The following is a 16,611-nucleotide window of genomic DNA, read 5'->3' as shown; positions in this document are numbered from 1 at the left end:
CCTACCTTGCTTTCTCAGTCAATCCGCTCTTTTTGCCATTCTCTGTTCCCCCATCCGCACAAAGTGCCCATCTCAGCCAGAATTTTCTTTCTCTCTTTCTCTCTTTCTCTCTTTCTCTCTTTCTCTCTCTGATGCAGTGTCCCCCTTACCAGTACACGTGTGCTCATTTTGCTGACCTCAGAAGGATGACAGGTTGAGTCAACCTCCTGTTGTATTTTTAATTCAGTGGCCAACAAGGCTTGAACTCAGGACCCTGGGACCCTAAGCCGCCACCCTAACCACTAAGCCAACACCAGGCTGGAATTTCAACAATCCCCCCCGTCAAGCTCATCTGCACACCAATCTTCTCCCTCAGTTCAACCCATCCTCCTTCCATCCACCCTCTTCACTCCTGTAATCCTCCTGACCAAATTGTTCTCACAAACCTGCAGTTTCTGTTGTTGTCACACTGTCAGTGCCACCATATCCAGACTGCAACAGTAGGCCAGCATGAGACACAACATTAGAATCTTCCTTTCGATTTTCTTGATTTATTTCTGTCTCACATTAACCGGGCGTAGTGGCGTGCGCCTGTAATCCGGCTACTCGGAGGCTCGGGTTGGAGGATCGCTTGAGGACGGGAGCTCTGCACTGGGCCGTGCTATGAGAGGGTGTAGGGCAGCCCGGAATCATGGCGAAACCCAATCCATATCCCTGTGTCGTAACAGGCGACCAGGGTTGCGTCAGGAAGGGCATCCGGCGTAAAACCTCTGCCAAATCAGTATGCGGATCATAACGGATGATCCGCTGTGGCGACCCCTAACGGGAGCAGCCGAAAGACGAACAACACATTTCTGTCTCACATTACTCCCTCCAACCTTCTTCATGCATTCACACCCACCTGAATCCTCCTCACCTCTGCCTCAGACTTACCATCCAGGTCACTGTTCCTCCCAGATACTCAAACCTATTTCCCCATCTGATCTCCTACTCCTCTAAACTGATATTAATTTCTTTGCTCTACTCAATGACTCACATGACCTCAGTATTCGCCAAACTCTCTTCAACCCATGCTTCTCAAATGTCTTCTTCCACTCCACCAGTACTTCCTGCATCTCCCACCCACTCTCCACCACAACAGCCAGATCATCCGTGTACAGCATCCTCCCCATACTACCCCTCAAGCTCACCTTCCTGCTTACCAGCTCCATCAACATAATAAACATGAGTGGGCTGAGAGAGCTTCCCTGCCTCAAACCGATGTTCACACTGAACTCTTCAGATATCCGAGGACCAAACAAAACTCTTCCCTTCGTTCCCTTGTACATCTCTTCGACCAACCTAACCTCTGCTTCCGGCACTCCCATCCATCTCAGTGTCGCCATCACCATCCCTCTCGGGACAGTGTCGAAGCCATTCCATCTATCGTCCTCCTACTCTATGTAAACCCCTGCTACTCTTCTCCGATCTCCATCTCCACACTCTCCTTATCCTCCGATCCAAAATCCTCTCCAGCACCTCCATGATATTCTCCTATTTATCTCATTGCTGATGACTCCACCCTCTGCTGCACCATCTGTAATCCCTCAGATCGGCAAGCAGCAGCCTCTTCACTCTCTGCAGAGATCGGCAGAAATGACCGACCCCCCCCCCTAATCTACTTTCTCAACAATCATCTTGAAGAAGTCCTTCCATTGAAACTTTTGGGCCTCACTTTCTGCCATGATCTTTCCTGGGAAAGCCACATCTCCAAGCTGACCTCCAAAGCCAGTCAGCCACTCAGCATCCTATGTCGTGCAAAGTCCTTCCTTGGCACACCTAAGCTCCTGACCATGTACAAAGCTTTCAACCATAGCCTGATTGAGTGCTGCTCTCCCCTCTGGAGCTGGTGCTCCTGCCTCTTACCTTTCTTGGCTTCACACTGTGGAAACCAAGGCTTTTCGGATCATTGGTATCTCCCACGATGAGGCTGAGTCTTTGGGTCTCTCACTTTCTCACTGCAGGCAGGTCGGCGGTCTTTCTGTCTTCTACCATCTTCTTTCTGGCCTCGCCTCCCCTCCCCCCCCCCACCTCTGCTGTCTGCTATCTGTCCACCCCATATTTTCGCAGGGCACTCAAGGTCCACTAGCAACCCAATTCTGGCTGAACTACCATAATCAAGAATCAATGCTCACCTTCGTTCTTCCATTCCTCTTTTTTCCTGCCTCTGGAACAAACTTCCACACTCTCTTCAATCCCACTCTTCCCTCCAGGTCTTCAAAACAGCTGTTCACCACCATCTCTTATCTTCCCCCATCCAAAACCTCGTTTCTTTTCTACCCCCGTTTATCTACCCCAAACCCACCTCCTTCATATTCCCTGCTTTCCTTCCTGAAAGTCCATGTCCTCTAAGGACCTGAAAGTCCTTGCAGTGTCCATCATGTTTACCCCGTGTATCCCACCCCACCCTCTCCCTTCCACAGATCTCCTCATGTCTCTGTTCCCCACTGTTTTGTGTTTCCCTCTCCCACCCCTCTTGTCTCCTGCTCACCTTGTTATACATTCTGTGTGTTACCTCCAAAACAAGCCCCGACATTGGAAATTCAAAAAAAACCAACTAAGGAGTGTAATGCCCCTGTACTTCCCCAGATCTTGAACATCTCCTTTCTCCTTCAATATCGGCACAATTAACCCTGTCCTCCACTCCTCTGGAACTGAACCCTCTCTCATACATACACTCCCAGGCAAAAGTTTTAGAACACCCCCATTTTTCCAGTTTTTACTGAAATTTAATCAGTTTAATGTTTCAATGTACTCTGAAATTAAAGCATCGAACAAACAAACAATTGCACATAAAAAAACAAATCATGGAATCGTTTTGTTGAACAAAATTTAATCGAGATTTTTGACTCATCAAAGTTGCCACCTTTTGCAGATATAACAACCGAACATTCTCGTGACATTCTTTCGACAATGGAAATCAAATATTGTTCGGAAAGTTCTTCCCAACACTTGCAGAAGTTCCCACAAATGTGTTGCACTTGTAGGTTGCCTTGCTTTCACCCTTCTGTCCAGTTTATCCCAAACCAGCTCGATGGGGTTTAAGTCTGGAGACTGTGCTGGCCATTCCATGATTTGAAGCCTACCATCTTGTTCTTTTCTTCTAAGGTAGTTCTGACATAGCCTGGAGGTATGTTTTGGGTCGTTATCTTGCTGTAGGATGAACCCCTGACCAACTAGGCATAGAACAGAGGGTATTGCATGGTGCTGCAAAATGCTGTGTTAGACTTTTTTTGGTTGAGGGTGCCAGCCAGTCTGTGCAAGTCACCAACTCTGGATCCAGCAAAAGAGGCCCAGATCATCACACTTCCTCCTCCATATTTGACAGTTGGTGTCACATACTGAGGAACCATCCTTTCGCCTACTTGACTGCGTACAAAAACCCTGCGTGATGAACCGAAGATTTCAAATTTTGATTCAGCGGTTCATAAGATCTTCTTCCAGTTTTCAGTAGTCCACTGGCGGTGCTTCATGGCCAAGGCAAACCTCTTTTTCTTATTTTGCCATCTTAGCAATGGCTTTCTTACAACCACTCGACCTGGCAAACCAGCAGCTCAAAGTCTTCTCTTCACAATTGAAACTGAGACTTCTTTACTTTGACCATTGTTAAGCTGTGCTTGAAGCTGCTGTACTGTGAGCCACCTATCGCGCAAGCTGTTGACTCTCAGAAACTTGTCTTCTGATTGTGTTATGGCTTTTGGTCTGCCAGACCTCTTCCTGTCAGAGTTTCCAGTTTCCAAGTGCCTTTTGATGGTGTAGGAAACTGTACTCACTGACACCTTGGCTTCCTCTTCAATTTCTCTAAAGGAAAGGCCTCCACTTTTAAGGGTTATAATGGTCTATCTTTCTTCCTTTGTTCTTTGTCATTTTCTTGCCATTATAATAACAATATACTACTTCCTGCAGTGCATTATTGTCCAAATAATGCTTCAGAGTGTGAAGCAACACAGTCTGTTCCAACACTGCTTTTATACAGACAGAGGGTTTGTAACTAAACAACAAAAGTTGGGATACCTGTAGGAATTGTTTGCATCAACTTTCAAGACTTAATTTACTTCCATTGCTGCAGAACAGCTGCAGTTGCTAACCCATTACTTGTTCCCTGAAAAGGGCCTTTTTAACAACTCTGAAATTTACATCATTTTTCAGTTTTTGGGAACCTAGACTTTTTTTTAACCTCTGGCAGTTTACCGCTTAGCTTTGTACCATTTCAGGTTATTCACTGGATTTGAACTGCATAAATTTCAGTAAAAACTGGAAAAATGGGGTTGTTATAAAACTTTTGACCGGTAGTGTACTGTACATTCAACAGCCTCTTCTTACAACTGACTCCAAATTCTCCTGCTGTAATTATCATTTCTGAACACACCTCATCAATATCTGGCGCTCTTCCCTTCTTCAATGCCGTCTGCACTTCCTTCTTTGTAATCTCCACCAAATCTTGTTTCTCCTCGACATAAAAAGGTATCTCCAGCTCGCTGTTGCTTCCTTCCTGGTTCAACATCTCTTTGAAACATCCTTCCCACTCCTTAAAAACTGTCCCCCTCAAAACCTTCAAAAACGCCCCATAAAGTGCCTTGGGTTTAACCAAGAAACACTTTTTTTTTTACTGATTTCCTCCATCAGAGCGTTCCACTCACCTCTCAAGCTTCTTCAATGTAAAATTTCTTCCCTTTGCATCTTCAATTGCAACAGTGTCTAATCATTCAAGATGGAAACACAACCTACCACATTGTCAATTATTTAACCAATCTGTGATATTTTACCATTTGGGCTAACTCACAATGCTTGTGAATCCAGTATCAATTCCCACTTCGATACTTGTCCGTTGGTAATGTTCCTGAAATTCATGTAAAAGAACACTGATGTATTTTCCTGTACGTCATTTATGTACAAGCTCTTCCATAAATCTTGTAAACCATTTATTCCTCAATACCATTATGTCAATAAGTATCCCCTCCTCCTCCCCCCCCCCCCAATCCCACGCATCCACCTCTCCTCTCTTTTATCATTGAGATGTTAGATGAATCGAGGCATCTGACAGTTTCACCCTTCTTGTCATGAGATCTTTCCAATTGTAACTTTATCCAAAATGAGTGCAGTAATGGATGAAGAGCAAGTCTCTCTGAGACAGTCTTGACAGGTTCCCACCAGGACATGAAGGATGGAGAAAGGACTGAAAGCCAGAGCCCAATGTAAGATGAGCTTGGTGTTTGAATCTGGCTGTCCTAAGGATGAACACGTGATGATTTTTGGGTTTGTGTAAGTGACCACTATTTTCATGTGGGGAGGGGGGGGGGGTTCCTTTCAGGCGGAGAAGGTAGCATGCTTGCTTCGTTATTGCCTCACCACACAGTTCTATACACAGAACCAGGGATGGGGCATGAGTTGGCGCATGAATAAATGAAATGATACAGAACAGAAAGTAGACCCTCGTGAGAGAAACCTGAGAAGTTGTCATTTATCAACTTCCCAGAAAATGGTTGACCAATGTTTGAAGGAGAAAATAGACCATGGGTTGGATCAATCCAACTTGATAAATGCCAGTTGTGGCAATGCCTTGGCAACATTTGGAAGACAACCATGACAATGGAAAGATTCAAAGGGTTGTAATCTGAGGAACCCAGAGAGGTAAGCAGAAGAGGAGCAAGGCAAATGACCAGGAAAGCATGAAACTAGCTAGATCCAACAGGGGAAGTTAACCATTTGGCAAGATATGGGATGCAAAGCTAATAGACTTGGTGAGACCTTGCAGAAGGCCTTAGGTGCTCTGTAATGACATGAAATGATAAGATGCAGAGGATACTCCTCCAGTCTCCTTGGTGGCAATGGGTACCACTCGTCTTTAGCGAATGGATGTTGGACTGGGAATCAATAACAAACTCGGTCTGCTGCTTGCATTATTAATGATGTCTGTGCCACTGATGCAGTGCCCTTGTACAGTTGAGCAGAAATTTGGAACTTGGTCTAGTTGCCGGCAACAATTGCTTGCTCTTCATCAATAGGTAAGCATGGGATCTTTAACGTCTACCAGCTTAATACTGGCTGACGTGTCCCCAGGTCAACATCCTTCTGAAGGTCGACACATTCAATGGTGCAACACCCTATACATGTTAAACACTGGTCTAACAGTTTATAATCAGTTTGGAAATCATACATAGACAAAACAGCTAAAAGGCAACTCAGCTAAATCTGCACCATCTTGTTAGATGTATAACATCACTGAACATGTGGTCAACATCAGTGGATGGGGCATCACAGATGACGCAACTATCACAAGGAGATGGAAACACACACACACACACACACACACACACACACACACACACACACACACACACACACACACACACACACACACACACACACACACACACACGCACATGTTCTCGCAGAGGTAAAGATGACACTGGCAGTGCTCTTGGCGGCTGTAGGGTACGGGGATAAAAGAGGTACGTGAACTGTGGAGAATGGTGTAACTACCATCTTCATCAGCACCACTTCCTATGTGTTGAATGTGTTACATGCAGTTGAGGTAGTTAAGAACATATCCATAAAGTAAGATGAGAGTGTCTGTAACAATTTTGGAGAGGAAAGTCACCCACAGACACGTGGGATCAGGAAATAATAGAGATATTGAAACAGATGTTGGAGAGGTTGGGCAGAGACCAAGGATGTTTGAGGTTGGGAAATAATCGAGCTGTGGCGAATCTTAGAATGAGCAACATTAAAGGAGGGACCCCTCACCCCCCCCCCCCCGTGGAACAAATCACACCATGTTTGTTTTTTTAGGTACATTATATGGGACGACCGAAAAGTGATGGTGTAGTTGCGGGAATTGGTGGCAGCTATGTTTTCGGAATGGTTTCCATGGGAACCCTCAAATATACCCATCAGAGATAATCCTCCGCCATTGAAATAAATGTTGACGCTCAGCCAGCCGGACGGACAGACAGACGGACGACCCGGGTGACAACAATATCCCCCTTCCGCCACGTGGCAGGGGATAATAAATATTGACGCCCAGCCAGCCGGACGGCCGGATGACCTGGGTGACAACAATATCTCCCTTCCGCCACGTGGCAGGGATAATAAATATTGACGCCCAGCCAGCCGGACGGACAGCCGGACAGACGGACGGACGACCCGGGTGACAACAATATCCCCCTTCCGCCACGCGGTGGGTGATAAAAATTATGGTATTCACCAAATTAACATTGAATCACCTAATTAACATTTTATGTTAATTAGGTGAGTCATTAATTTTCAAAACAGAAGAAACTTCAGTATCAAATTGTTCAGCATGGAAGGGCTCATTCTTTTATGACATCACATATACTAATTACCTCATTTGCGTATTCATAATTTGATGGAACTTGCATTTTTCTGTGAAAATAGTTATACCTAACAGAACGCATCTCCTCAGAGGAGCCAAATCGTCTTCATAACAACAAACATTGCATTTTTGGAAAGATATACAGGAAGTGGACAACAAAATGGAAACATCTGGGGAAATGAGGGACACCAAGCAAAGGCTTCCACACCGGTGTGGCCCACGTGGTAATTAATAGGAAACCAGGCCAGTGTATCATTATAGCAACTCAGCATGCTTAGGGTCATGGAAAAAAATGATACACCGGCCTGGTTTCCTGTAATTATGACTGGCATGGCTGCAAGAGGAGACCCCCCCCCCCTCCATGTCCCCATCCACAGAGCACGCGTGGTCGCCCAATGGTTTGATGAGCAAGACACTGATGTTATCCATGTCACGGCCTTCTCAGTCACCAGATCTGAACCCAATCGAGCGACGACGCCTGAGACGCCTGAGACAGTGTTTTCCACCTCTATCAAACAGGTGTGACTTGATTGAATTTCTCGTGGAGGAATGGTGCCGCATTCCCTCCTGCAGAATTCCAGATGCTGGTAGACTCTATGCCACGCCGCATACAGTACAGGCCGACCTGACCACACATGGTGGCCCAATGCCTTATTAATTTACTTCACATGAGTGTTTACATTTCTTTGTGCTCTTCCTGTATATATTGTTACGGCCATGGGTACCGAGTGTATTTTGAATGGGTTAATCCTCGTTTCTCCTCTGAAGAGCCGGACCTGGGGCCACCGCTCACAATTAACTTTGTGGTATGGTGGGTTGCTCGACAACCACGAATGCCAATGAGTTAACCACGAGTTCCAGTGTCCACCGTCTAATTTGCCGTTTAACTTGAGGTCACGTGGTTTCCTGAATGGGGGACGTGCCCTCTGCGATGCACCAATTTTATCTTGATTAGATCTTAAGTATGGCGGCCAAGCGTTTACCGATGGTGCATACCGACTATGACAGGTTAATTAGTTTGGGAACGACCTACCAGTCTATCTCGGTTCAGACAATGCTGGATCAATGGAAAGCAAGGACAAGCACGGACAGGTTGAAACGTCAACAAGGAATGTATTATAAAGAAAAAAATAAATACACTGGAGAACTTTTTATTTATTTGTGGTGAAAATAGGTCAATTCAAATTCATCAAAATAATCTCAAACAAATAAAGAATGAAACAGGCATTGATAGAAAAACAGACAAAGAGCAGATACTTATCACTATGCCTTACTTAACGATTAAACACGAGACAAGGGGACCCAGCAGATCATTCAAGGGGGAAAGAAATCCGGTCTCAGCTTACCAAAGCAGAAGTCGTCGTGCGTCAAATAAAATGTCCCAAAATGTTTTAGTGTGCCTTAGTCCGCTGCCAGTGCCCTGCTTCGCTGTGCACCCACCCGCAAACAAGCTCAAACACCAATCGACGTCACGTCGTCACCCCAAGGAACCAGGGACGCCAATAATCAGGTACGAACAGAACCAGCAGGAACGGTACAAACCGTCACCCACCATCAGGAGCTATCAGGATCTGTAACCAACGGACAGCTGTATGAAGCTGTAAGGCACTGTGAGGATCTGCAACCAGCTGTCACCGACTCATAAACTGACTGGAGCTGAAAGGAACCGTCACCCAACTGTCACAAAACTGTCAGGAAGCCACCAACTGACTGGAGCAACTGTCACAAACTTACCAAGTCACAGGAAAGTGGTCCTCCCCTCCTTTTTATAGGCGACCAGTGTGGGCGGAGTCTCAAGCAGACTTCAGCCAAATCCACCTTGCCTATTGGCGCATCGTTGCACGTGACCAACCGTCAACCTCGTGATCATTCCTTACTTAGGGCCCTGTCACACCTTGACGTTTTAGCCAGGAATGGCAACGTATAAAAATGCACGTAAAACGTTGGCGTACGCTGAAGTTTTGAGGTTTTTTTTGAAGTTTTGGTCGTATTCATAACGTGTTGGTCATATGCATAACGTATTAGTAACGGGCACAGAATGTTTCGTTGTGTTAAAGATAACTTATACCAACGAATGCTTAGCCTGTTGTCGGCGTTCACAACCTATGCCCAACGATAGTTTAAGTTAGTCATAGCGCGCTGCACGTATCGCCGACGAACTCGTGGTGTAGCCTGTTAAAAACCTGCCGCTCGCCGATTTAAATCATAACCGCCTGAAAATTGGAAGTTTCAAAATCACAGTCACACCTTGACGATTTAGCCAGCGTATGCCGACCTATGAAAAATGTGTCTAAAACGCTGGGACACGTCAAATACGGTATGGGTAAGTTGTGTATCCGTTAGGAGCACGCTGAAAAACAATGAAGTACGCTGGCATATTACGTGGTACGTCGAGTACGTCGTGAAATTTCAAGCATGCTGAAAATTTTACGACGTACTCGACGTATTGCTCACAAGTTCCGCATACGCTGGCATAAGTTCTCGGCACGCTCCGCGATCGTTTACACACGTCGGCCACACGTTACTTGTAAGTTACTCATAAGTCGAAACACGTCGAGGTAATGTTTAGTATACCCGAAACTTAATTTTTAACCTACGAGTAACGTGCTTTGAACCTATTAGTAGCGTGCTTTGAACCTATGTGTAGTGTGCTTTGAACTTACTGAACGTGTTTGTAACTTACATCTACCGTATAATGGCGTATTGGCAGCGTTTAGGGGAATTGGTATATACAAATGGGCTTCACAAGAGGAACCCATCAGTGTTCCAGACTCCATGTTGAGATGTCAGTCAGTAGCAGTAGTAGTAGTAGTAGTAGTAGTAGTTCGAGAGAATTTAGTGATGTCGATGTTATTAGTAGTAGTAGTAGTAGTAGTAGTAGTTCGAGAGAATTTAGTGATGTCGATGTTGGTAGTAGTCGTAGTAGTAGTACTTTCAAGTAACGTGTTGCAAAGTGTGAACAACGTTCGTGTAGCGTGCTTACAAAACGTTACTCATAGGTTAGAAATAAGTTTCGGGTACGCTAAACATTACCTCGACGTGTTTCGACTTATGAATAACTTACAAGTAACGTGTTTCGACGTGTGTCAACGATCGCATAACGTGCCTACAACTTATGGCCAGCGTAGCGGAACGTGTGAGTCATACGTCGTAAAATTTCAAGCATGAAAAAATTTGAGGAAAACCCAAAAGTACAACGTTTAAGGCCAGCGTACTACGACGTATGGCAGTGTTTTTCAGTGTGCTCTTAACGTATACAAAACGTACCCATAACGTATTCGACGTGTACCAGCGTTTTCGACAAATTTTTCATAAATCGGCATACGCTGGCTAAATCGTCAACGTGTGACTGGGCCTTTACCAGAGTGAGATGCAACCCCAAATCAACACAGGCCTGGCTTATGATGCCATGTTTGGGGTGCTGGACAAATGGCAGAGAGCAACCATTTGCCAGAATTACCGAGCGAAAACGTGAAGTTCTCACAAAATGTCAACAACAACCATCACCACTCCGTTCAGCCCTACACAAAGAAGAGCCAGCCAGCGTCCAGAGAGCTGCTCAATGGGGCGTCAAACATCGATGGACAAAGGTGGATGTCGAACGTCGATGAAAGAGATGTGGGTGAGGTAAATGATCTACAGCTGTGTTTGACTGCCAGAATAACTGCTCAGGAAAAGCCCGCGTTGTGATTAATCAAATGTCCTGGAAGTCCAAAGTGTAAATAAATCGTCCACCTCCAAGCCAAAGTGTCCTGATGGAAAGGGGGTAGAACGAGCCTCCGTTGTGCTAACGGCTATCTCTCGCATACATGAACGTGTCTTAAAGAGAAAAAGGCCATCCCATAAGAAAGGGAATCTGTTCTCTACCCTTCTCCAATGCATCAAAGTTGGAATCCCACCAGACAAGGGGATGGGTCTATCCTGGACATGCATTTATGGAAATAACTGTCTGAGGACCTGAATGTTGCATGCATTAGTCGGATCCAAAACAATATATATATATGTATATATATATATATATATATATATATATATATATATATATATATATATATATATATATATATATATATATATATATATTTATTCCAAAAACATTTTTTAACTTTCAATAAAATGGTCAAAACTCCCCTTTTAGCTGCGTTTCTATTGCGACAAAATCATCAATATAATCCAATTGCATGAAATGTGTGTAACTTCCGTCCTATTTGAAATAGAAAGGCGAAATTGCTGTCAAAATGATCAGTGTGAGAAAAGTAACATGTGTGATCGACAAATACCTGAAGTCAGATCCAGAATTTTCAAAAGGAAGGGGCTCCACCTATTACAGATTCATTGAATGCAAACACTATAAAATCATAACCATGTTCTATTGTGAATATACTGCATTTAGTCTTCACACTGGTAATGATCATATCATTGTTCATTAGATTAAGTTTCCCACCACAAATAATTGCTGAACATATGGACTGTCACTACCTGATGTACCTTAAAGACTCGTTTTCAATAAGCATAGATGTCAAGAGATGCATGATACGGTATTAATCATGATCACCGTCATCTTCGTCGAATGGAGTTTCTGATGCCTTGTTTATACATCGTGCACATGGAAATGCTTCTACGCAAGACAAACCAATTATAAGACATGGACAATATATCTAGTAGATTGCAGAGCTCGTCACTGCGGTGCAGATGGGTGATGTTCCTCAGTTCGATGGTGGCACACTCTTTCTTGCACATCTTGAGCTCAAGGCAGTCGTCTTCCCCTCTGTTCCACCTGCTCACTCAACTCTCCTGATATGGTGTGCACAGGTATGGAGCATTGATGTGACCATCTTTCCCGAAATACTTGCATGCATGTAGACTTATTGAGCCAGCACATCTCAACTGCAGTCATACAGTGGAATGACAAGGACATTTGTATCATCACAGCAAATAATGACTCTGGAATTGGTGATTTGACAGATCAATGGTGGGGAGCGTGATTCTTACGTATCTTCCTCCTCTTACGTCGAGAACAGATGAATTGTGCGTAACTTATCGTCGGCACGTAGTCCTCCAAGAGTTACCTCCCAAATAATTATTGGTTTATATTGGAGCCCCTTCCTTTTGAAAACTCTGTATCTGACTTTATGTATTTGTAGATCACATATGTGTTACTTTTCTCACACTGATCATTTTGACAGCAATTTTGTCTTTCTATTTCAAATAGGACGGAAGTTGCACACATTTCATGCAATTGGATCATAATGATGATTTTAATTGCCACCATAGAAATGTAGCGAAAATAGGAGTTTTCACCATTTCCTTCGAGGTCAAAAAATGCTTTTGGAATAAACATGAATTCATGTTATAAAGCAGGAGTGTCTGTCTGTCCCGGAACTACTCCCAAAGTTTTGCGGCTCGCCCCGCCCAACTTTCTGTGGAAACTTTTAGGGTCCCAGCCAGTGTCCTAAGATGGGTGGGAGGTTTCATAAATACCTCCATACAATTATGATTTTGACTTTCGATCCATACAAAGCTGCTCCCAATCCGGATGTCATGTCAGAATGGCGTTTATCTTTGTTTACTTCACAAGTGTTTGTAATGTTGTATTTTGTTATTTTAATGGGAGAGTATTCATTTGTGATCCATGCTGCTTGGAATGAAAATATAGAGAGATTGAGTTTAAAGGCGAATCGGGAAATTATGTGAGGGTTTCCACCGGTGACATTTGTGGATTCGGTATTTGCGGTTTCCCCATTGATATCATTGAAATATTTCCCACCTTACTTCTGTTGAGGTCAGCTACAGTAATTTTTTTGCCAAAGCGCTTCACCAACTGGCTGTCAACATGCATGATGTTCGACTGAAGGTGTCACAGGTGTGTAGAATATTTTGGTTCATGGTTTGGCATTCGCTATTTCCACAATGTCTGCTTGCATCTGGGCTCCTTCCTGTGAGTAGCATGGGTACCTCACGTGTGTGTGTGTGTGTGTGTGTGTGTGTGTGTGTGTGTGTGTGTGTGTGTGTGTGTGTGTGTGTGTGTGTGTGTGTGTGTGTGTGTGTGTGTGTGTGTGTGTATACACTGATGAGCCAAAACATTATGACCACCTGCCTAATATGCTGTTGGTCCTCCGTGTGCCACCAAAACAGTGCCAACCCACCGAGGCATGAGCTCCACAAGACCCCTGAAGGTGTCCTGTGGTATCTGGCACCAGAACATAAGCAGCAGATCCTTCACGTCCTGTAAGTTGTGAGGTGGAGCCACCGTGGATCGGACTTGTCGGTCCATCACATCCGACAGATGGTCAATCGGATTGAGGTCTGGAGAATTTGGAGGCCAGGGCAACACCGTGAACACTTCATCATGTTCCTCAAACCGTTCTCGGACAATGTCTGCAGTGTGCCAGGGCACATTATCCTGCTGAAAGAGGCCACTGCCATCAGGGAATAGCATTGCCATGAAGGGGTGTACCTGGTCTGCAACGATGTTTAGGTAGGTGACATGTGTCAAATTGACGTCCACATGAATGGCCGGACCCAGGGTTTCCCAGCAGAACATTGCCCAGCGCATCACACTCCCTCCACCGGCTTGACATCTTCCCACAGTGCATCCTGGTGCCATCACTTCCCCAGGTAAATGGCGCACACGTACACGGCCATCCACGTGATCTAAAAGAAAACAGGACTCATCGGACCAGGCGACCTTCTCCCACTGCTCCAAGGTCCAGTTCCGACACTCGCGTTCACATTATAGGTGCTTTTGACGGTGGATAGGGGTCATCATGGGCACTCTGACCGGTCTGTGGCTATGCAGCTCCATATGCACCAGGGTGCGATGCACTGTGGATTGTGACACATTCCTCCTGTGACCACCAATAAAATTTTCTGTGACTTGTGCCTCAGTAGACCTTCTGTCAGTTCGGACCAGACGGGATAGCCTTCGTTGCCCTCGCACATCAATGAGCCTTGGATGCCCAACACCCTGTCGCCGGTTTGTGGTTTGTCCCTCCTCGGACCACTGTCGGTAGGTACTCACCACTGCTGACTGGGAGCACCCCACAAGCCTTGCCGTTTCAGAGATGCTCTGGCCCAGTCATCTGGCCATCACAATTTGGCCCTTGTCGATGTTGCTCAGGTCTTTACTCCTGCCAATTTCTCCTGCATCCAACACATCAACTTCAAGAACTGACTTCACTTGCTGCTGAATATATCCCACCCCTTGACAGGTGCCATTGTAACAAGATAATCAATGTTATTCACTTCACCTGTCAGTGGTCATAATGTTTTGGCTCATCAATGTATATTGTCGCAGGGGTGGCCGGCCCAAGTTAACCCCCTGACCCAAATTGGTGGTAGCCAGGCGGTTAACACTGACAGCCCCTGGACGCCCGAGCACTTCCTTATTAAGAGGAGGCAGACTCATTGATTGACAGAGATTTTAACCCGTGCTCGAAGGGCATGGTGGAGGGCAATGGCGGATGGCGGAGGAGCACTGGGAATGGAACGGATACACAGGGAGGATTATCTGTGAACCCACAAAAATTACATGAATACAATTTCTTCAAAAGCATTGCATTTAATGAACATACAGAAATATTTACAAGACAATAAGGTAAAAGGAAGTAATAACAATGATAAATAAATAACTCCTCCGGTCGAGGCCTTACAGACGGACATAAATACAAAGGGGTGGCCAAAATAAAAAGAACCCCACCCGCCCCTCCCCGTATTTTAAGTGCACTGGTACTCAGCTTGGGCCAGAGTTGATCCCCGTCAAACCTGGAATGGAGATGCCTCCACCAGCATGTACATACACATGCAAAATGGCGCCGTCACTCAAAGCCGGGCAGACGTATGCCAGGCAATCCGCAAGCAGCTTTTCCACACGAAGGCTTCAAAAATGTTCCAGCCTTCCTCTTCCAAAGGCGCCACCTGCCTCGTGCGGTCTTCACACCGACCTCATGTGTATGCTCTGCCGAACTCACATCCTTTCCAGGCGGAAGCCTTCCAAAATCCACCCGTGCAATGCGCCAGCCTCTCCTGTCTGACAATCGCCAGCCTCCTCCTGATGCTCTCTATATCCTCCGCTTCTGGGGCGTCGCCTGCTCGGAGACCTGATCTCTGTTTTCCCCTTGGACAATATCGTCTCCAGTGCCCTCTCTTTCCACAGTCAAAACAAGCATCTGGCGGGGGAGTACCCCCTTTCTCTGTCTTCTCGACCCTTGTTCTGCGATCCCTTCTGGGGTCTCCAATCTGATCGTTTGCGGGGTCTTAGAGGTGGTCTTCCCCTCTCTAGAAATGATTGTCGTTGGCCCTCGTCCTGTTCCGAATCAGATTCCTCCTCATCTGAAATTGCAGGTCTCCGAGGGCGAAAGGGAGGGTCTAGTGATTCTTTCACCTTATCTCGTAATACCATCTGAAATACTTCTTCCTTGACCTTTACTTCCTTCTCTGCCTTCTCCTCATGTCTCGCTGCACATTGGTCAGCCGCAGTGCATATAGCTTCAGGGGTCTGGGCCTGCCACCTGAGCATCACATATTTTCATTGCTTTTTCAGGTGTGGACACAAGCCTTCCATTAGGAAGTTAGTCAACAACCTTTGGGGAATTTCTCCCTCTGTTGGGATTCCCCCGTGTGCTAGGAACCCTTGTATTAGCCGATGTTTAAACTCCCCAGCTCTTTCTCCCACCTTTTGCTGAATAGCAAACACTCTATTCCAATCCAAAGTCGGGGGCTTCAGCGCACGTTGGATAGCATCATACAGCCTATCTCAAGCTGTCTGTCTTACCTCCTCTGTCCACTCTGCCCCCTCCTCGGCTGGCCAGTCTGCTTGCCTCCTGGCCTCTCTCCACACTGTAGGTGAGAGAATCGCCTGGCATACAATGCCAACATCTCGGTATGTTCATCGGTGTGTTACCATCCATTGGGCAATCAAATCACGAACTGTCTGCAGTTCATTTTGACATTCCATAACTCGGTCACGCATCGATCTCAATTCATGTTCCTTAAACGGTTGATATACCAAGACAGCGGCTTGTGGACCTCCAGCTTGAACTCCTTCCACCACTTGTATTGCTTGCGTGGCTGGAACAATTTCTCGCATGGGATACATAGGGGCGGGGGCCACCGCTCCCTGAGCTATTTTACTTTCCAACACATATGTCATCATAATCCTTACCGGGGATCGTGGGATAAATGGACCCATATGGCCACCCAGTCGACGGGTTAAACAGCTGATATTGTGTAGCTGGCTGAGATAGTCCCAGCGGTTG

General features: G+C 45.6%; 1 pseudogene; it reads left to right on the top strand.

The window, feature by feature from the left end:
* Positions 1 to 549: 549 nt before the first annotated feature.
* LOC147019473 (signal recognition particle RNA) lies at positions 550 to 690 on the top strand (annotated as a pseudogene).
* The last annotated feature ends 15,921 nt before the right edge of the window (positions 691 to 16,611 follow it).

This window comes from Eptatretus burgeri, chromosome 9, assembly GCF_056783735.1.
Source record: "Eptatretus burgeri isolate ZD-2024b chromosome 9, Ebu_testis_v1, whole genome shotgun sequence".
Classification (NCBI taxonomy): Eukaryota; Metazoa; Chordata; class Myxini; order Myxiniformes; family Myxinidae; genus Eptatretus; species Eptatretus burgeri.
This window is presented reverse-complemented; position numbering and strand designations above follow the sequence as displayed.